At 51.0% G+C, this 21,083-nt stretch overlaps 1 long non-coding RNA gene across 3 annotated transcripts; it reads left to right on the top strand.

Annotated features, from left to right (window-relative positions):
• The first annotated feature begins 2,930 nt into the window (after positions 1–2,930).
• LOC119270333 lies at positions 2,931–5,943 on the top strand. 3 transcript variants are annotated; one of them, XR_005134060.1, is made up of 6 exons: positions 2,931–3,355; positions 3,455–3,559; positions 4,176–4,232; positions 4,622–4,692; positions 4,820–4,921; positions 5,655–5,943. It is a non-coding gene; the product is annotated as an uncharacterized LOC119270333 (long non-coding RNA). The 3 variants fall into 3 exon arrangements; XR_005134059.1 differs by lacking the exon at positions 4,622–4,692; XR_005134058.1 differs by lacking the exons at positions 3,455–3,559; positions 4,622–4,692.
• The last annotated feature ends 15,140 nt before the right edge of the window (positions 5,944–21,083 follow it).

Here is a 21,083-nt window from a genome sequence, read left to right as displayed (position 1 = left end):
AACTTAACCATCTTTGATTCAACAAGCTAGTCAAGTAGAGGCATACTAGTGACACTCTGTTTGTCTATGTATTCACACATGTATTATGTTTCCGGTTAATACAATTCTAGCATGAATAATAAACATTTATCATGAAATAAGGAAATAAATAATAAATTTATTATTGCCTCTAGGGCATATTTCCTTCAATACTAACTCACATGCAAAATTTTAGGCCATTCTGAAGATGTCAAAAAATTGACCTCCTTCTCCGTAGACCGTTCGGGTAGGAGCAAAGGCCCTGTCCGAAAACGAGTTATTTTTCGACATCCTTCAAATGAACCCAAATTTTTTCCATAGTCTTGTACCATCATGAATATGATGCATGACAAGTTTCGTGGCTTTTTGCCATTATGAATTTGAAACAAGTAAAACGCTGACCGGACAAAAATATTACAAAACTTTATGTATTAATAAAACAAACTTTGCGTAAAGTGCTAAACTATCAAAAATAAGATACATAATAATGATGTGATCTGAGTTTACAATGCACTAGCAGCACTACCACGGCTGCCCGGATAGGCAGAGCTGCCCGGGCAGTGCAAGGTCAAATCACATTATCACTATCTATCTTATCTCCTAGGGTGCATGAATCCGCCTATTTAAGCCGGTCTAGGCGTCCTTCGGCACGCGAGGTGGGACTAAATGAAACCATCCATCGTACCAACCCCCGCCCCTGCGCCCTCGGTCGCTCGCAGGCGCGCCTTCCAACGGCCCACTAGGCCTACTGAAATCGGTCCACCTTGCCAGTCAACGCGCAGCGCCGCGAGAGGCCGCTCGCACGCGCGCCTTACAGCGGCCCACAGAAATCGGCCCACCTAGGCGGTCCACGCGCAGCGCCGTGACAGGCGAGCTCTACCTTTAGTCCCACCTCGCCTGCCGGAGCTCGCCCGCACCAGCTTAAACAGCGCGCCCCACCCTACACCGACATGATCCGAAGAAAAGTAAATAGACCGCCTACTTTCTCTACGCCACCTGGTTGGGCCGGTGGGCCTTGCGGGGCCGAAAAGCGTTCCCTTTCGCCGATCGGCTTGATCGGGATCGACTTACTAAGCCTCGCTCAGCTCCGGGGCAGCGTTCTTTTTAAAAAAAATCTTCTAACTTGTTTTGCGAATATTATGTCAATTTTTTATTGTTTGGTTTTATATTTACTTTTCTAGTTTTCATAGGTTTTTTTCAATTCAAGTTTAATTCTTTTCTGATTTTTTTATTTTTTACAATAGAATTTTTTTTAAAAAAAATCTTCTAACTTGTTTTGCGAATATTATGTCAATTTTTTATTGTTTGGTTTTATATTTACTTTTCTAGTTTTCATAGGTTTTTCCCAATTCAAGTTTAATTCTTTTCTGATTTTTTATTTTTTTACAATACAACTCTTTTTAAAACTAAAAATAACAGTATCGATTCAAACACTTGATTGCTCAACAACATTTAAAAACCATCAATTCAAACACTCGATAATTTCATTATAGTTTTCATAGCTATTTTACATAGTACTAGAAGTAAAACTTAACTAAACAACATTACGAAAATAATTAAATATTACTAAATGACATTTTGGAAGTAACCCTAAACTACTCGTCCTCCACGCCGCCGAAGTCTGCCTCGTCATAGAGCCCGTCGCCGTTGTCGCTGTCGTCGCTGCTGCTGCTGTCGTCGAGGGGCACCACGGGCACGGCCGGCGCAGCCATCGAGTCCTCGAGCGCGGCGTGATACCAGGGAAAGTCCTTCGGGTCCTCCGGCGCCCGGGGCGACCTGAATGTACTCCTGAACGAGCGACGACGGCTGCGGCATGTTCTCCGACTCCCGGAGCGCCGTCAGGTAGCCCAGCATGCCGTCCGGGTTGCCGGCCTCCGCCGCCAGCCACCTGTACTCCGCCACCAATGCCGGCTCAGGCTGCTGCTGCGGCTCGGGCGGAGGGGCGCGACTGGACCCGGCGTCGTTCCTGCCTGCGGTACGGCTGGACCAGGCATCGTTCCTGCCCGCCATACGACGATCGTCGGGGCCGAGGCGGACAGCGCCGCGGTCACCGCCTGGGCCTCCGCGGGGCGCGGGCGGGTGCATGGCGCCGAAGTCGACGCGGGCGCGGGTCGAGCGCGCCTCGCTGCGGCGGTACAGCTCAAAGTCGTACCCCAGCAGAGCTGGCACGGCGCCGGCGACCGCCTGCGCGCGGTATGGCGCGACCACCTCCTCGAAGGTGCACCCATCCCAGAGTTGATGCAGCCGCGCGCGGTTGTGCTTCGTGGGCGGGCGCGGGCCGGCATAGTTGTGGAGGCGGCGCAGGTGATCGTCGGCGAGGCGGTCCGCCCAGTCGGGGTTGTTGGGGCGTACTGGGGGTCGACGAGCTCCTCCGGCGACAGGCGAGCCCTGTACAGGCCGATGGCGCGGGCGAAGAGGTGGGTGCCGACCTCAGGCACCGGCGCCACAGGCACGCCGTCGACGCTCAGGCGCCACCTCGCCAGCAGGTGCACGTCGGGCGCGGCGGGGATGACGAAGTGGGCGAGCTCCTCCGCCTCCTCAAGCGTCAAGTTGGGGCGTGCCATCGCCGGCGAGAGGGAAAGGTACGACGCGCGAGGGGGGAAGGGCGCAAGAGGGCGACGCCAGCGACAGGGGGAGAAGGAGAGGCGAGGCGCGGGTGGTGTGCGAGCCGACGGAGGGCGCGAGGCGCTCTTTATAGGGCGTAGTGGTGGGTGGGGTGCCGGCGATCAATGCCGGGGGCAGCCGAGCGGGCGGTCAACACTACAGGAAACCTGTTAATCCATGACGGATTTCTCATGATATTTTTGAAATCTGTCATGGACGGCCTGGCACAGCCCCGTAAGCCCGCTCAAGCCCGCCTAACGGTTTCCATATAAAATGCTAACCCTAAATCCTCCTCCCCTCCCCTCCTCTCTCCATCCGCAGCCCCCTCCCTCATCTCCCACCGCACGCCGCCACCCTCCACCTCTTCGCGTCCTTCCTCCCACAGCTCGCCGCCGGCCCTCCCCTCCCTTCCCCTCACCTCGCAGCTCCGACAACTACCAGATCCGCCGCATACCCCACCCATCCATCCCTCTCGCAATGCATCTATTCCTCCCCGGCACTCGCTTGTGACCCCTAGCAATGGCTAGGGTTTCGGCTGCGGCATCGTGTCCAACACTGCACATCTCCGGCGGCTCCCCTCCATCCGCACATCGCGTCTTCGGTAGCTCCTCTCCGTCCACACCGCTCTTCCTTGAGCCCACCTTGCCGGCTGTGCGGTGATGCCGCTGTGCAACGTCCAGTGGCGAGCGACCAACTCCTGGGCCGCCGTCGGCGACACCTCTTCTCCACCAAGGTTAGCCCCCCGTCCGACCAAGATCACTATAACCCCGTCCCTGATGTCCCCTGACCTGCCTCTCGTGATTTGGCCTGATCCCCTGATGTGTGCGTGCAGGAATTGTTTGAGAGTCCTGCAATTCGTGAACAGTTTCTGTGTACTTAGCATTCAAGGAGCAGCTTGTTGATGACCAGTCTGTCTCAGGATTAAATTTTAGAAGTTGTAGGTTTCCATTCTACTTGTAGTGAATAACCTTATGGATTCATTCTCTCTGTCTTGACAACAGTTCCAGCAGCAAATTTGTGCTTCATCTTGATTCACCCACTACTTTGTATACTGTCTTTGGGTTCAGAGTGTGTTGTCTACTCGTCCAATTGATGGCCTTTTTTCAATCGTTGATGTATCATGTATCTTAGGGAGGGAGGCAGGAAGTGATATGCCAAGTTACAATATTATTGATGAGTTTTTTTTCAATGCTATATAGTATAGTGCTTATTTCACTTGCAATGTTAAATTGTTTGGTGCCCATCAGTTTAGTCAATCTGTTAATCCCCTTGCTTACTATATAGATAGTACTTAATGATGCATGCGTATTTGGACAGTCGAGACACCTCTGTTCCTATATAGATTCATAACAAAGGTCCAACACTGTCAGTGTCGATTACCTAGCGTGGCTACTGCCCTCTCTAACTATAAGGGTGTGTTGTCTGTGCATGCTGACAAGGTGCCGGCAGCTAGGGCTCTGGTGCAGCAGCCGGTGTGTTGTGTGTGCGTGCTTCCTCTCTGAATGTTTAACACTAAATTTTCTCTGAATTTTTCTGTATCTTGTACACTGTAGGGTACCAAGTAGAGACAAACAGCAGGGTACAGAGCAGAGACAAACCACCGCACTGCAGTATGTGGCCTTTTATCAATTTCTGATTCACTTTAGAATATTTCCCTAGGTCTTGGAGACATGATTTCGGTTACTGTATTAACATGTCGACATGTTCTGTTTAGTGATTTCTCCCTAGGTATTTTTCTTTTTCTGTCCTTGTTGTCTCCTGCAGCCAGCCAGGTGAATATGTATTCCAGAAATATGTTTAATCTGAACCTAAGAAGAAAATTACATTGTTACATTGTGGCAGTCCTACAGTAGTATTGTAGAGGTTTAAACCTGTTAATTTGTCTACTAAGCACATCTATTAGCGAGTCAATTTAGAGTAGCAGTACTACTTTTAGTTGTGCACCTGCTACTAGTACCAAGGCCAAGTGTTCGCTCACTTTCTCTCAACCTTGAGGCAGACACCGAGCTAGCACTTGCCATCACAGTGACACAACGCGTTGCTTCTTCAACTCCGTTGCTCCATCACTAGGTCGCCCTCCTGAATAGTGCTCGTGACAAGTGATCTTAAATCTTTTTTATTCATGTTATTCCTCTTTTTATTTCGATCACTTAACACTCTAATTGTCTTCTTATGATTTCTTGTTTTTGGGATGCAGGTCTAGGTAGCTCTGTAACAGTGGTGCCACTGCATGGCGCACAATAGAGCTTGAGAGGGCAACCATGATGGCCGTTGGGAGCTGCACCACGATCAACCAAGGGTTAGTTCTCCACTGCCACTCATATGATTTCTCCGCTATTTTCATTCCCCAGCTCAACTGCTACTGAACTACACCTATTTAGTTGATCTAGTTCAGAGTTGCGCATTTTCACCAGGGTGTGATTTTGAACTAATTTCTTTGTGCCCCATGGATCTTGGTGGTTAAATTTATCATCTCATGCACTCGAATCAAAGTAATCCTATACATCCTAACCACTATCTCAGTATCTCTTTAACAGAACCAGTTGCCACTTCTATAGATCCGGCCATGGCTCTTAGTTATTTTGCATGCCATTTGGAGTTCACTTGGCAAGCAAGTGTTGTCCATTATTGTCGGTGCCTTGATAATTTTTTAGGTTCATGTGTAAACTTGTTGAGACATGAACATTTGAAGCTTACATCAGCCAGCTCGACGAGCACTGGCTTTGTGTCATGGATATTGTTTGTTAGTGATGCCATTTTTGGTGGATTTATATGGCCTCAACTGCTGCTGCTATAGTAACTTGACTTCTGCAATGTATGTTCTATCAGCAGTGTACTTTGTTATTCTCATTTGGATGGCCTCAACTGCTGCTGCTATTATTGTTGTTGTATAATAGATGCCTTGTTATTGTCATTTATACGCACAATAAAATTTAAGGATTTTGGAAAGCGTGTAATTTATTTATTTTAAGTTTCTTCTTCTACTATCTATTCACTTCAACAAATGTCTAATGTTGTTGTAAATATGGTAGGTATGATTGGGTCGCGAGCTACTTGGTGTTGTCCATCAGAATCTGCCATGACATGTAGTTGCCACCAGGAGGATCGACGACAAGCACATGAGTGGCACCCTTAGTAGTTTATATGTCTTGTTAACATAAATTGGATTGTACTGGTTCCTATCATTGCCGTGTGATATATTTTGACAATATATGTTGTATATTATCATTTCCTGGAGGATATTATAAACTGCTAGGTTGTATAGATACCTATGGATGGCTACATATTGAGTGATTTATGTAACGTATGGCACTTTGGAAATATTGTCCTGGTCCAAAATTGGCATTATGATTTGCGGAACTCATTATGCTAGAATTATGCTGAATCAAAATTGGGCTGAAAAGAAATGGACGGGGTCAAATTTAAATTGAATCATAAATCCATGACGGTTTCTGTGACGAAAATAGTGTCCATGTAGGTAGCCACGTCATTTTCAGTTGGTGTATTGAAAATCCTACGTGGCATTGGTCCATGACGGTTTGTTCCGTCATGGCCAGTTTGGGCTTGGCTGGGCCTGAGGCAAATCCATGACGGCCAAGAACCGTCATGGAAGATACGATGTCAAATTATGACGCGATATACATGACAGATTTCAAATCCATCATGTATAGGCACGCATGACAGTTTTTGGCTGATCTGTGACGACTTAGGACTGTCACGTATTAACATATTTCTTCTAGTGCAAGGGCGCAGAAGGGCACGCGGCGGCGTGTGAATCGGCGCCGGTGATTAATGCTTGGTAGGCGAGGGGGGCGGCATGCGCGGGCGGTCAAGCGGTGGCGTGCGCAGGCGCGCGGCAGGCGGTCATGCGGTGGCGTGTGAATCCGCGCCGCCCGCGGACCAACACCGGCGACGGGACGTCTCACTGCGTCGGCGTTAATGGATTCGCCTAATCCGCGCCGAATTAATGGATTATGGTTTAGTACGTGTGGGCCCGCCCTCCTCCTCACGCGGCGTACACCGCCCACATACGGGCGTACAGCGGGCCGTACGGACACGCGCCTCACTACGCCGCGATACGCCTCCCCCACCTAAATTTCTTATCCTACCCCTACTCACTTATCCTCACGAAAAGGTATCTTTTAATCTGGACCGTTGATGTGTCCAGGGGGTTGTACCGAAGAAGAAGTGGCCACGGAATCCCTGCCGGCGACCATGGCGACGCCTCACGGCCGTGGCCTCCCGGAGGAGATCATCATCTGGGAGATCCTCGTCCGTCTCCCCCCCCAAATCCCTCCTATGTTGCCGTGACGTCTGCCATGTCTGGCGCCATGCCACCTCCCATCGCCAATTCCTTCTCGCCCACCACGTCCGCCAGCCCTCGCTCTCCATCGTCTTCAGCTACGGCAAAGAAATCGCCAAAAATATCGCCACCTTGGACCACCGTGCCGGCGCCCATGACGCCCAGCTCCAACCTATTGGCCTGCTTGACCAGATTTTTCTAGTGGCCTCCTGCGATGGCCTCCTCGTCCTCTACAAATATGGCACCGATGCCAGCCGCTGCTTCTTCGTATATAACCCGACCATGCGACAGCACTCTCCCATCCAGCAACTGTTGGGCTTTAACATCATGGGGATGTACCCACACCGACCTACCGGTGAGTACCGACTGTTGCTAAAAAACTGTCTCAAGATCAAATTGGCTGCTATGTCTTTGCGTTGGGCTCCGACCAACCACTGAGGTACATTGGGTGGCTGGAGAAAGCATCGGAGTGGTTCATTGTACCTGTCCGGGTGCATGATAGCCTGCATTGGTACCCAATTTATCTTTCCAAGCAGACTGAACCGGTAATGGTATTCGACACCATGTCAGAGTCGTTCCGGCAGATGCATGCTCCAATTATTCCCACCAAGGCATGTATGTTTGAGATGGATGACACGCTTGGCATCTATAGTTGTAACACGACCTTGGAAAATGTTAATATATGGGTGTTGCAGAACTACGAAAGTGAGGTCTGAAACCTAAAGTATCGGGTTGCATTGCCGATCGCAGAAATCAGGGAGAAGTTTGACGACCATGATGCCTATTGGAATGCGAATGTTGCTTCGGGGAATGGTGATGTGCTCTTGTTGGTTAGTTTTAATCATTGGTTGTTTTACGTTGACACTGATGGCAAACTGGTTGCTAGCTTCCAAGGCTTCTATGCCTCTCGTTTTCACCACAAACAAACTCTTGTTCCACATACCTTCTTTATGACACTAGATGTTAATGATGCAAGAACTTTGAATCTTATGTCTCATCCGAAGGCTTTTTAGTGAGGCGGGGCTTCCTAATGGTGTATTTTCCGTGTCCTTTTGACCTACGATGTCTATGAATTGGATCAATCTTTAAGAATTGGACCAAGTATGAGCCTGTTGATTTCTTCTTTTTGTTTAGATATATATGAAGTTATGTTCAGAAGTGACATTTATATAGTTTCATGAAATATTTGCTTGTTTTCATGCACCCTTCCTGTTTTACATCTCATGTTGACTCTAAAATCAACACATTTTGCTCTGCTTTTCAAGCATTTTCCAACTGATCTGCATTATGTCTTTATTTTTTCAATGAAGTGTCCTTCATAGATCAGTTTTCTTCACGCGTATATTGCATCTGGTCAGGTAGGTCGTGATTGGAGACTACCCCAAATGTGGTGGTTCTGAGTAATTTACCATACACACAGCCCTTGTGGCATTGCAGTGGTGCACAAGTCTTATTACTAATTTACTGTGTCCACTCTGCTGCATTGATGATGCATGCAGTCGATCAGTAGGCTTAGCGCTGGTTGAGCAGCAACTATGCACCCAAGAGCGCAGACTGAATGTGCAGCCAAGGACGACTAACATGCCTTTCGATTGCCGGTTTCGTAGCACAGATACACTGGACTATTTAGCAATCTAGATGTTGAACTTGTATGCTGCCTATCGATGGTGTAAAACCTGGCCAAACACTCCAAAAGGATTGTGGAGTAGATGAGTGATTGTTGATCTGTAGCCTAAATTTGAGAAGCCGAGTAATTGACTGCAACCACAATGACACATATAAATGTAACAAATTACCAGTTATCTTCTGATCGCTCATAAATGCATGCAGCAAGTGCTAAGAGCGAGCTTTTAAGTTTCAATTTTGCCTGTACAATTGTATTGCCACATAATTCCAAACGGTGTCATCTGCTCGAGAAAAGATAATATAATGGTGAAATGAACATGGCTCATGGATGGCAATTCTGCAGTTTTGCAAGATGAACACGGTGAGAATTCTGAGCCTGGACATAAAAATGGCAAAACTACATGAAGCATTCCTGTTTGGATACTCTAACTAAGTTAGAGGTTAGAGTTATATTCTAACCTTGAACTAACTCTAACCAAAGAGCTGTTTGGATGGTAGGGTTAGATAGACAATAAATATTCTTTCTCAATCATTTCACAACTTTGGACCCTATTTGGATGGAAGAGGTAACTTTTTTTACTATTTTTTTAGTGGGCCCAAGAGAACTAACCCAAATAAGCTCCTCTAGTGTGGGCTAGTTTTTTGGGGTGGTTAGATCCAACTAACCCAAACTAACCCATCATGTTTGGATACTTTTGGGTTATTTGAGCCCCAACTAACTAAAACTAACTCTAACTTAGGGATCCAAACAGGGCCATTGTATAAAATGGTTAGCAGCTGAGTTGAACTGACGGAGACAGTTCCAAAAAAGGAAGAATAAAGACACAAGGAAGCAAGGCTCTTCCCATTAATTAGATCTGTCAATGGATCGACAGATGTCGCAAGGGGGCAAATATAACCATGTATGTTAGCATGGACTCTGATGCAATGGTTTAACTTAAGGAATAGTGCTCCAAGCTCTTCTAAGAATTAGAACTTGCAAGTCAAAGGAGTATCTGCCGCATTTCATCATTAGCTTGAAGAAAACAAATAAACAGGAAAGACATGTAGATTGCTAACTACTGATTTTCAAGAGAGACACCATGACTCAGAAGTTCATTGCTAACTATTGATTTCCAGGAGATACCATGACATGCAATTAGATTGCTAACTACTCTCTCTGTAAACTAATATAAGAGCATTTAGATTACTAAAGTAGTGATTTAAATGCTCTTATATTAATTTACGGAGGGAGTAGTAAGTAAGTGGCAAAAAGACCACCAAATAAAAAAGCAAAAGGTCGCCATGATTTAAGAGATTAATTAGCACATAACTCCATTTCATACACAGTCTGGCTTGGCAACTTTAGCATCAATGCACATGGTAATCTTTCCAGCCTGAAATCATTACAAAGCAAGTCCTGCACTGACAATTTAATTTTTTGTATCGAGTCTACTACTATGGTTTGGCAATCAGTTGCAACTTCATTAAAATGTTCATTTGGATTAATTTGGTTTCATACTATATGATCCAATCAACAGATGCATTATCTGAACAACACATGTATTATCCACACACCGGTGAAGCACGGACAACACACAATCGAAGATGCTCATGGATCGAGTGCCGCAAGTCAAGGTCAGATGTGCGGATGTTATCGCACACCAACCGGTTCCTGGACTTCCAGACTACCCAGAGGAGAGAGTACATCGCCAGGCTAGGAGAGGACGGCTCCAGGATGGGTGACAGGCAGAGAAAGCGCCCAAACATTTTCCACCGTGCAATCTAGAAAGAGAGGTGCGGGATTGACTCCGAATGCCCCGGGCAGAAAGGGCAGTCATCATAATCAAGACAACCAATTCGATGAAGGAAGGCCCGCGTACGAATGTTGCCATGTCACAGAATCCAGGCGTACACCGTACCTTGGCCTTGAGGGGCATGAAGCCATCCCAGTTGAGGCCATGGCGGAAATATGTAAAGAGAGTCGATCTACAGTATCCCTTTAGAAACAGAAACTGCAAAAAACGACACAATATTTATATGGAGAGAACATCTTTGTTCTTTGTGCGTTCAGGGCACTGATGATTGCATTCATTTTCTCAAATAACACTAGTACGGATAGCTAAATAGGACTGAAAACAGTGATCTCCAGGAGACTATAACACCATGGCTTTCAGTAGTGTTGACACAGTATGCAGCATCTTCAGCAAGGTGGGTTCTTCAGCGAATATATGCCGTGGACGCAGATTTTTTGAGCATATGCACCCAGGCCCATCTATCTTAGCTCTTCAATATTGCTTTGAGATCTGTGCTATACAGCTAACATTTTACATGTAAATTTCTCTTTTTTGTTTCTCTCATATAGAACATGTCTTGAATCTCAATTTTTGCAGCACAATAAACCTTCCTAACTAGAATGTGAGATAAAACTTTCATATTTTTTGGTCCGACATAGATTCTAAAAATAAGATTTTTTAACCAAAAAAAAAAATCTTATTTCGTATGTATATTGGATGAAAAAACCTGAAAGTTTTATCACATATTCTAGATAGAAAGCTTTGCCGTGCTGTGGAAGTTTGAAGTTCAAAACATATTCTATGTGAGAGAAACATAGCTAAATAGGACTGAAAATAGTGATCTCCAGGAGACTATAAGACCATGGCTTTCAGTAGTGTTGACACAGTATGCAACATCTTCAGCCAGGTGGGTTCTTCAGCGAATATATGCCGTGGTGGATACGGCCGGTGGCTCGGCAAACTTTCAGAGAGGGGGCACTGGGCCCGGGTGTCCAAAGAGAGGGCCGCAGCAATCTTGGAGTAGGCAGCAGCAGCGGAGGAGGTAGAAGCTGCAGAAGAACCATTCATTCAGAGTTTCAGCTTCAGAACTCAATTGTAGTCAAATAAAAAAACTTCAGAACTCAATCAGAAAGAACTAAACAAACATGATGCAGCAGTTTGAGGTGAAGAAGAATTTATGGAGGTACCTGCTGACTGCTGTTCAATAGCTCACCCACTGTTCTCTGTTACTTTCAGCTACTCTTCTCTTATTACTAACATGACCATGGAATGATAAACTGAAACAGTGCCCGCAGGGGCAGAGTCACTGTTTGATGACTTGTTTCAGAGAATGTAAAATATCCCTTTTTTAAGTCAGTAGCTCTTTTTAGGAAAAACCATCCAACAGCTGATCTATCATAAACTTTTTGAAAAAAAAACAAATTTGGGCTGCCCTAAAATGCGTCAGCCGATGCTGTAAAATATACAACACGTGGGTGACTGCTGCAAAAACAAAATGGCTAGCAGATCGCCCACGCCGCCGCCTCCAGATCCGCGACCGCACCCTCCGTCGTCGGATCCACACACCACACCTACCAACCGTCCGCGGGACCGACTAAATCTTGCTGCTGCTGCCGGAATGCGCCGAAATCTGTCGTGCACCCGCAGCCAAAATCCACCACCGCCGCATCCGCATCTCCTCTCCTCCTCCTTCTCTAGAGTCATCGCCTCCTTCCCTGGCATCGCTGCATCCTCGTCATGCCGCCGAAGGGCAAAGGCAACGCCGACTTCTAGGGGGTGCGACCGCGACCGTTTGACCGGTTCGGCGTCGTGTTCTAGCACGACGGTCAGAGGTATTGGCTCGGCACCTACCCGACGGCCAACATTGCCGCCCGTGCCTACAATGTTGCGCCATGTAGGCTCGACCTGCCGTGCGAGAGGCTCAACTTTCTGGAGATCAAGTCTCGGGCGGTGGCGGAGCACGTCGAGTCTCGGTGACCATTGATTCTAGCTCGATCCCATGACCCTCATTGTTATCGATGAGTGGGACACCAGTCGAGAGAGAAGACGAGGAGGCAATGCCGAGGTTTGCGAGGAAGCACCCGAAGTACACGCAGAACGAGATGGAGTTGTACTGGAAGAGGGATCTCGAGAAGTCCAAGTGCAAGAACGACGCCGAGGCAGGGCCATCATCTGGGGCAAGAAGGAGGAGGATTCCGACGATGATGACATTGATTGGGATAACCTATAGTGTGTTTGTAGTTTGCATGGCGTAGTTTAAGTTTACATGTTGTAGTGAACTATGTTGCATGTATAAACTTTGAATGTGGTCGAAGTAGTTCTGAAGTATGAAATATGGTTGACGTAGTTATAATGTTCCATTTTGAGAGAAATATATGGTTTCGCTGTTTTGGGTGCCCTATTATAGGGCAGTTGTTGGAGACGGTACTCTCTCGTATCAAAAAAATGCATTTTTATGCCCTAAATTTTACTCCAAATCCAAAATCTTGCCCTAAAATAGGCAGCTATTGGAGATGCTCTTAATACAAAGAACAGGATCAACTTTAAAACAAAAAAAACTGGCGGAACAAATCGCAAGTGCCCTAGAACAAAGGCTACCATTAAAACTTTAACTTCCCTACTAGTAGCAACTCATTACATTCATGTGGCATGTGCGACAATTACAAGCACACAAAAAATCACACCCACTAGAAATAAGCATCGGATTTGAGGCCGCGTGCATGCATATCATGCACTAGGCTCCAATAAGGTTTGACGCGTGCAAGAGTCAAGTCACGTTCATGAACCACAAGAATCTCAATGAGTTGTTCCCCCAAGTCGTAGATGCACAGATCCCCATCATCCTCGACGAAGTTCTTCATGAAGTAGATGCGGTTTCCCTGCAGGTTGCAGGCGCCCGCTGGGCAAGAAACCGCATTGCCTCCGCGAGCCAACATGAAGACCCTGTCTCCAATGTCATGCACCATGCGCCAGCAGCGCCCATGGTCGAAATCCATCTTAAAGACAAGGACGGCGCCGATGTCGTCGGGGTTGAATTCCCGAAAGCAAACGCAGACCCGGAACAGCTCCCCGAGGGAGTCCAGCAGCCAAGACACGCCGGAGCACATGCCTTCCGGTAGAGTGATGGCGGCGTCCACGTCCTCGAGCGTATGAAGCTCAGCAGTGGGAGAAGGAGGGGTGCCGAAGTCGAGCTGAACGATGCCCATCTTGTATTGGTTTGATTCCGAGAAGATGAAGTGCAGCTTCCCTCCCTGCGCGGCGACGAGGGTGGGGATGACTCGCTTGGTGGGGGGAGTAGAAGTGGAGTCGCCGTCGCCGTCACTGACGTCCTCTGGCTCTGGGTCTGGGAGAGTGTACTCACCAACATCGTATGTGTGCTGCCCCCATGCCCTCCTGCTTCCGCCGTTGACTCGGCAGAACCACATTTCGGGGTCCTCGACGTCGAACAGGACGACGGCGCAGTCGGGGTGCGCGACGGAGCTATGGGTCAGGAGGCAGGTGCAGCTGGTGGGGACATAGTGGTCGTCTTTTATGGGCGGGAGGGGTATGGTCTCTCCGGTGATCGGATGCCACAACCAGGTCTCCCACGGGGAGGCGCCGTGGATGATGAAGATCCAGCCCTGCGGGGTGGCGAAGCAGATCTGGTTGTCCTGCGGGGATAGCATGGCCGGTGTCGCCTCCATGCATGTTCTCTCTTCCGATATGCTGAACATGAGCATCTCGGGGATAACTTCTTGATCATCGCCTCCGACTCCGATCGCTGTCGTCGACTCGTTCCGTGTGGGCTGGTGCTCGAAGACGAGCAGTGGCAATGACTGGAGGGCGCCGGTGCTGCTGCACGCCATTCCTGATCGATCGTCGTTGAAACTGAATTCAATCTCCGGCCGGTACGTGCGCGCCGTCGTCGTCGGTGGACGCGAAGAAATCCCCAATGACTCCTTTTTTTTTGCCGAGAAATCCCCAATGACTCTGCCTCTGCTCTCAGCTTATTTTCGCTCCGTGGTTAATAATTGATCTACGGACGGCAGATACGAATATGACTCTTTTTTTTTGAACGATACGAATATGACTTTATAGGAGAAGCTAAGTTGACTAGAGTCCGAGTCGACCATGTATTGTTTTACCGAATCTAAATTGGACTCTTTTTTTTATAAAGCATCTAAATTAGACTCTGATTGTCCTAGTCAGTATGCGAATAGAGTTTTCTGTGCGCAAAAAAAAAGGAGTATTCCTTGTTTTCAAAAAAATATGCAGAATATACACTAAAATGCCATATACGGCGACACTTTCCTCATGGCCTGCACACTAGTAGCGTGGTTTTATTTGATGTTTTTCTTTTTATTTTCTGTTTTATTTTTTATTTTTCGATTTTTCAGAAAACTTCTGATCTATTCATCTTTAACCATGGCAGTGCAACAATCATCAGAAATAATTAAAATTCATTGACCATTTAGCAACGACTACAAGCACTGAAGCGAGCCGAAGGTGCGTCGCCGTCATCGCCCCTCCCTCGCCGGAGCCGGGCACAACTTATTGTAGCAGACTACTAAAGCCCCATAGGACCGACGCACCAGAATAGCAACCGCCGCCGATGAAGAGAAATTTATATCGGAAGGATCTAACCCGAAGACACATGACACAAATACAAACAAAGATTGGATCCGAGTAGATCCACCAAAGACAATCATAGACCGAATGCCGCGAGATTCGCCGGAGACGCACCTCCACACTCCCTTCAACGATGCTAGATGCACCACCGTGATGGGGGCTAGGCGGGAAGAACCTTATTCCATCTTCGTCGAGCCGCCATCGTCTTGTCTGTGGACTTAAACCTTGTGTATTCGTCATTTTAGTCTTAGCAGAAAATAAACGCTGCATAGTCAGCTGAGTAGATAAGTTTGTTAGAAAGTTTTTTCCCTTAGAAGTAGTCCACACCTCGAACGAGCTGGATCGTGGGATGGCGCGATCGTTGTGGCTCGGCGTGGCTGTTTTCTCGGGCCGTTAGTGGCCTCGTTTCCTTTCTGTAACAGAATAAGAGGTGAAGAAGAAATGCAGAAAAGTTGCAAGTGTTCGCAACGCAAAACCACTGTCATCTGAGCATTCTTGTGTGTGTGTGTGTGATCGGTGCTTACAATTGGCATCAGAGCCGTTAGTACGATCCGGCGGTCATGGCGGGAAGCAAGGAGCCCCGGAAGGGCTCCGGCGAGGGGTCGCGAAAGGACTCCGCTGGCGGGTCCCGGACTCCGTCGCCGACGCGTGGGCGCACACTCTCGCGGTCTCCCAGGGCTAGGCATAGCCGCACCATGCGCGGGCACGAGGTCGCCGCGCCGGTGGTGCAGAGACGCGAGGTGGCCCTCCCAACGGTGTTCCCAACACTGACCCGGAGCAACTACGGCAGCTGGTCTCTCCTGATGAGAGCCATCCTGCAGACTCGCGGGCTGTGGGACGCCGTCACCACTGGAATCGCCGACTACCACGACGACCGCACCGTCCTGGAGGCCGTCCTCCGGGCGGTGCCAGAGGAGATGCTCGCGGTCCTCTCCACGAAGGAGACGGCGAAGCAAGCTGGGATGCCGTCAAGACCATGCGGATGGGATCGGCCGTCGTGCGCGAGGCCAAGGCCCAGGGCCTTCGTCGAGAATTCGAGGATATCCGCTTCAAGCCCAGCGAGAACGTCGACGACTTTGCGATGAGGCTCACCGGGCTCGTCAACAACCTCTCCATCCATGGTGATCCTGTCGGGGACGCACGTGTGGTACGTAAGTTCCTTCGAGTTGTGCCCCGCAAATACGCTCAGGTGGCACTCTCCATCGAGACGTTGGTCGACCTCGACACCCTGACGGTGGAGGAGCTCACCGGACGGCTCAAGGTGGTGGAGGAACGCCTCGACCAAGACGGCGGAGGCGAGGATGCCGGTCGCCTTCTGATGACCCTGGAGGACTGGCGCGCGTACGAGAAGCGTACGGCGAACAACGGCGCAAGCGGCAGCAACTCATCAGGTGCACAGACGCGCGGACGAGGGCGTGGCCGCGGACGTGGCCGCGGCGGTGGACGCGGCGGAAAAGGCAAGTCCCCTGTTGGCACTGACGCCGGTGGTGGGAAGAACGGCGGCAGCGACGCGGATCGTGACAAGTGTCGCTACTGCGGCTTCGCAGGCCACTGGGCCCGGGACTGCCGCAAGAAGAAACGCGAGGAGGAACTGGCCCTCCTTGCACAAGGCCAAGTAGGCGAGGACGACGATCCGGGTCTACTGATGATCGAGGAGGCCTCCCTGACAGCTGCGGCCGTCGCGCCGCTTGCTGGAGCGGGCGAGGAGGTCGTCTTCCTCAACAAGTCGTGCGCCCGCGTGGAACTCCGCCGCGCTCCCGGAGATCATGACACGGCCTGGTACCTTGACACGGGTGCATCGAACCACATGACCGGCGACGAGGCGGCGTTTGCCGAGCTGGACAAGGGCATTCGTGGCTCGGTCAGGTTTGGGGACGACTCGCTCATGTCAATCCAAGGGCGGGGCACCATCCTGTCCGCCGCGGCTGACGGCGGGCACCATGCACTCACCAGCGTGTACTGGATCCCGCGGCTCAAGAGCAACATCGTGTCCATCGGGCAGCTCGACGAGAACGGCTGTCCCACGCACGTCGAAGCCGGCGTCATGACGGTGCGTGATCGCCAGCACCGCATCCTGGCCAGAGTGCCGCGCACCCGCAACAGGCTCTACATCGCCCGTCTACAGCTTGCCAACCCCGTCTATCTCGCTGCGCACTCCGGGGATGAGGCGTGGCGTTGGCACGCGCGCTTCGGGCACCAACACTTCGACGGCCTCGAGCGGCTGGCACGTCAGAACATGGTAAAGGGCATGCCCCTCTTCCACCACTCCGAGCAGGTTTGCGACGCCTGCCTAGTGGGCAAGCAGCGGCGAGCGCCTTTCCCTCAGCAGGCTAACTACCGCGCCACCGAGCCGCTTGAGCTTGTGCATGGTGATCTTTGCGGGCCTATCTCGCCGCCCACTCCGGGCGGCAAGCGTTACTTCCTGTTGCTTGTGGATGATCACAGCAGGTTCATGTGGTTGTACCTGCTCCGGAGCAAGGACGAGGCAGCCGAGGCGATCCAGCGCTTCCAGGCACACACAGAGCGCGAGACGGGGCGGAAGCTGCGCACTTTCCGCTCTGACCGAGGCAGAGAGTTCAACTCCGGCGAGTTCAGCGCACATCTTGCTGATCTTGGGGTCCAAAGGCACCTCACCGCGCCATACTCGCCCCAACAGAATGGCGTGGTGGAGAGACACAACCAAACCGTCGTCGGGACGGCCCGGTGCATGCTCAAGGCGATGGGGGTGCCGCCGCAATTTTGGGGCGAGGCCGTGTCCACGGCCGCTTTCGTGCTCAATAGGGCATACTCCAGAAGCGTACCGGGCAAGACGCTGTTCGAGGCCTGGCATGGCAGGGAGCCCTCTGTCGACTTCTTGCGCGTGTTCGGCAGTGTGGCGCACGCCAAGAACACGCGCCCACACCTCTCCAAGCTTGAGGACCGGAGCAAAGCCATGGTGATGATCGGGTACGAGCCAGGGAGCAAGGCGTACCGGCTCTACGACCCTATGGGCAAGCGAGTCCATGTCTCACGTGATGTCGTCTTCGACGAGACGGGAGCATGGGACTGGGAGAAGAGTGGCATGGACCGGGCAGGTATGAGCTTTACAATTGAGCCCATGTCAATCCTCACCGGCAGTCCGTCATCTGCGGCATGCTCCCCCTCATCGCCTGGCGCCCCGCGATCACCCGCTCAGTCCGCGTCCTCGTCAAGCACGCCATCCACAACAACAATATCGACTGGGGGCGACGACGACACCCCAGCGACGACCACTACCGCGCCCACGACTCCCCCGGCTCCTGCGCGCACGACCGACAACCTTGCGCCGGTGCACCCGATGACGACGCGCGGCAAGGACGGCATCTTCCTCCCCAACCCTCGCTACATGGACACGCTTGAGAAGGGGGCTCGGAACGCGCCTCCTCCAGGGCTGGAGGAGTTCGACGACGCTGACGGCGAGATCGACGACAACGAACTCGTCGACGAGCTGCACCTCGCGCTGGGCGAGGAGCCCGGCTCCTTTGAGGAAGCAAAAGGTGAGACATGCTGGCAGCACGCGATGATGGAGGAGATGAACTCCATTGAAGCCAACCAAACCTGGGAGCTCGTGGACCTGCCCGCTGGTCACCATCCGATCGGCCTCAAATGGGTATACAAGACCAAGAAAGATGCTCACGGCGCGGTAGTGAAGCACAAGGCGAAGTTGGTGGCGAAGGGATATGTACAGAAGCACGACGTCGACTACGACGAGGTGTTCGCGCCGATGGCCAGGCTCGAGTCCGTCCGCCTCCTGCTCGCTCTGGCCACGCGCGCGAGCTGGACTGTGCACCACATGGACGTAAAGTCCGCCTTCCTCAACGGCGAGCTAGAAGAGGAGGTCTACGTGGTGCAGCCGCCGGGGTTCACAGCTACTGGCGAAGATTCGAAGGTACTCAAGCTCAGAAAGGCCCTGTACGGGCTAAAGCAGGCCCCGCGGGCATGGAACGCCAAGCTAGACGCGAGTCTGGGCTCGCTTGAGTTCAGCAGGTGTCCGTCTGAACACGCGGTGTACGCCAGGGGCATGGCGTCCTCGCGCCTGGTCGTCGGCGTCTACGTCGATGATCTGATCATCACTGGCTCGGACAAGGAGGAGATCGATGGCTTCAAGAAGGAGATGCAGGTACTCTTCTACATGAGAGACCTGGGACGGCTCCACTACTATCTTGGAATCGAGGTGAGGCAGCACAACGGCGGCATCGACCTTGGTCAGGCCGCGTACGCTGCCAAGATCCTCGACAAGGCGGACATGACGGGTTGCAATCCCTGTCACACGCCCATGGAGCCGCGCTTCCATCTGAGCAGGGTGAGCTCGGCACAGCCAGTGGACGCCACCGATTACAGGAGCATCGTGGGCATGCTCCGCTACCTCGTCCACACCAGGCTGGATCTTGCTTTCTCCGTCGGGTACGTCTCCCGGTTCATGCAGGAGCCCACGACGGAGCACATGGCGGCAGTGAAACATGTTCTGCGCTATGTGGCCGGGACTTTGCACTAGGGAGTGCGGTACACGCGTGGTGATCATGATGCGCCTCTGATCGGCTACAGCGACAGCGATTTGGGCGGCGATGTGGACAACCGCAGGAGCACCACCGGCGTAGTCTTCTTCCTTGGCAGCAACCTGGTCAGCTGGCAATCACAGAAGCAGAGGGTGGTGGCCCTCTCCTCATGCGAGTCGGAGTACATGGCCGCCACCACGGCGGCATGCCAAGGTATATGGCTCGCACGGCTGCTGGGAGAAATAAAGGACGAAGAACTGAAGGCGGCAGTGCTCAACGTCGACAACAAGTCGGCCATCTCACTGAGTAAGAACCCTGTTTACCATGACCGGAGCAAACACATTGAAATCAGATATCATTTTATCCGGGAGTGCGTGGAGAACGGGAAGATCCAGATCGAGTTCGTTCGGTCCGGAGATCAACTTGTCGATGTGCTCACCAAGGCACTTGGGCGAGTCAAGCTTCAGGAGCAGCGCATGAAGATCGGGATGGTGGAGCTGGACGAAGCACACAAGGCTTAGGGAGTGATTGTGGACTTAAACCTTGTGTATTCGTCAGTTTAGTCTTAGCAGAAAATAAACGCTGCATAGTCAGCTGAGTAGATAAGTTTGTTAGAAAGTTTTTTTTCCTTAGAAGTAGTCCACACCCCGCACGAGCTGGATCATGGGATGGCGCGATCGTTGTGGCTCGGTGTGGCTGTTTTCTCGGGCCGTTAGTGCCCTCGTTTCCTTTCTGTAACAGAATAAGAGGTCAAGAAGAAATGCAGAAAAGTTGTAAGTGTTCGCAACCCAAAACCACTATCGTCTGAGCATTCTTGTGTGTGTGTGATCGGTGCTTACATTGTCTTCCTTATTGAACAGGAGGATGACGCAGTCAAGGCGCGCGGCGGAGCTATGGGTCAGGAGTCAGGGTGGACACGGTCCGGGCCGGTCCAATCCAGTCCGAGCCGTTGTTTGAACCGGCCGCCGGCGGTCTGGGCCGGACCAGACCGAGCAGCACGGCAGTCCTGATCCCGGGGACCGGACCGGCGGCGACGAAGCCCGAGCCAGACCGAATGGACCGAAGGGACCGAATGGGCAGGGTCGATGTGTGCGGGTGCAGTGGCGAGCTGGGCGACATGTGCGAGTGATGGGACGACGTGCGTGAGTGATGGGACGACGTGCGCGAGTTGGGCGACGTGCGCGAGTGATGGGACGAACTGGACGACGTGCGCGAGTGAAACTGAGAACTGAATTTTCTGAAACTGACTAAACTGATTTTTCAGAAAGTTTGACAGCACGTATTTAACTGACAATCTTCGCCCTCGTCCAGAAGAAGCGCAGAAACGCCTCGAACAACAGCTGCTGCTTCACCTTCAGAGTGTTCGGGATCGTGCCCCAGTACTTCCTGGTGGTGCCTGATCGAGGCGTAGAGCGTTCGGAGTATGTCCTTTAGAGCTGGTGCCCGGTGTGCATGTTTACTGCTTAATTTTCCTTTAGTGCATAAATCACTCGCCATGCAATGTGTGCATGTCCACCTCCTCGATTAGTTTCAGGTTAGTTAGATCAGGCAGTTGTGGGAGATCGTGGCATGGCACAATTTGAGCTCATGCAGCGGCAATATAGCTGCGTACGGGTGGACGTTGGATGACACGGC

The sequence above is a fragment of the Triticum dicoccoides genome, chromosome 3A (assembly GCF_002162155.2).
Source record: "Triticum dicoccoides isolate Atlit2015 ecotype Zavitan chromosome 3A, WEW_v2.0, whole genome shotgun sequence".
NCBI lineage: Eukaryota > Viridiplantae > Streptophyta > Magnoliopsida > Poales > Poaceae > Triticum > Triticum dicoccoides.
Note: the sequence above shows the minus strand (reverse complement) of the source record. Positions and strands in the feature narration are given on the sequence as shown.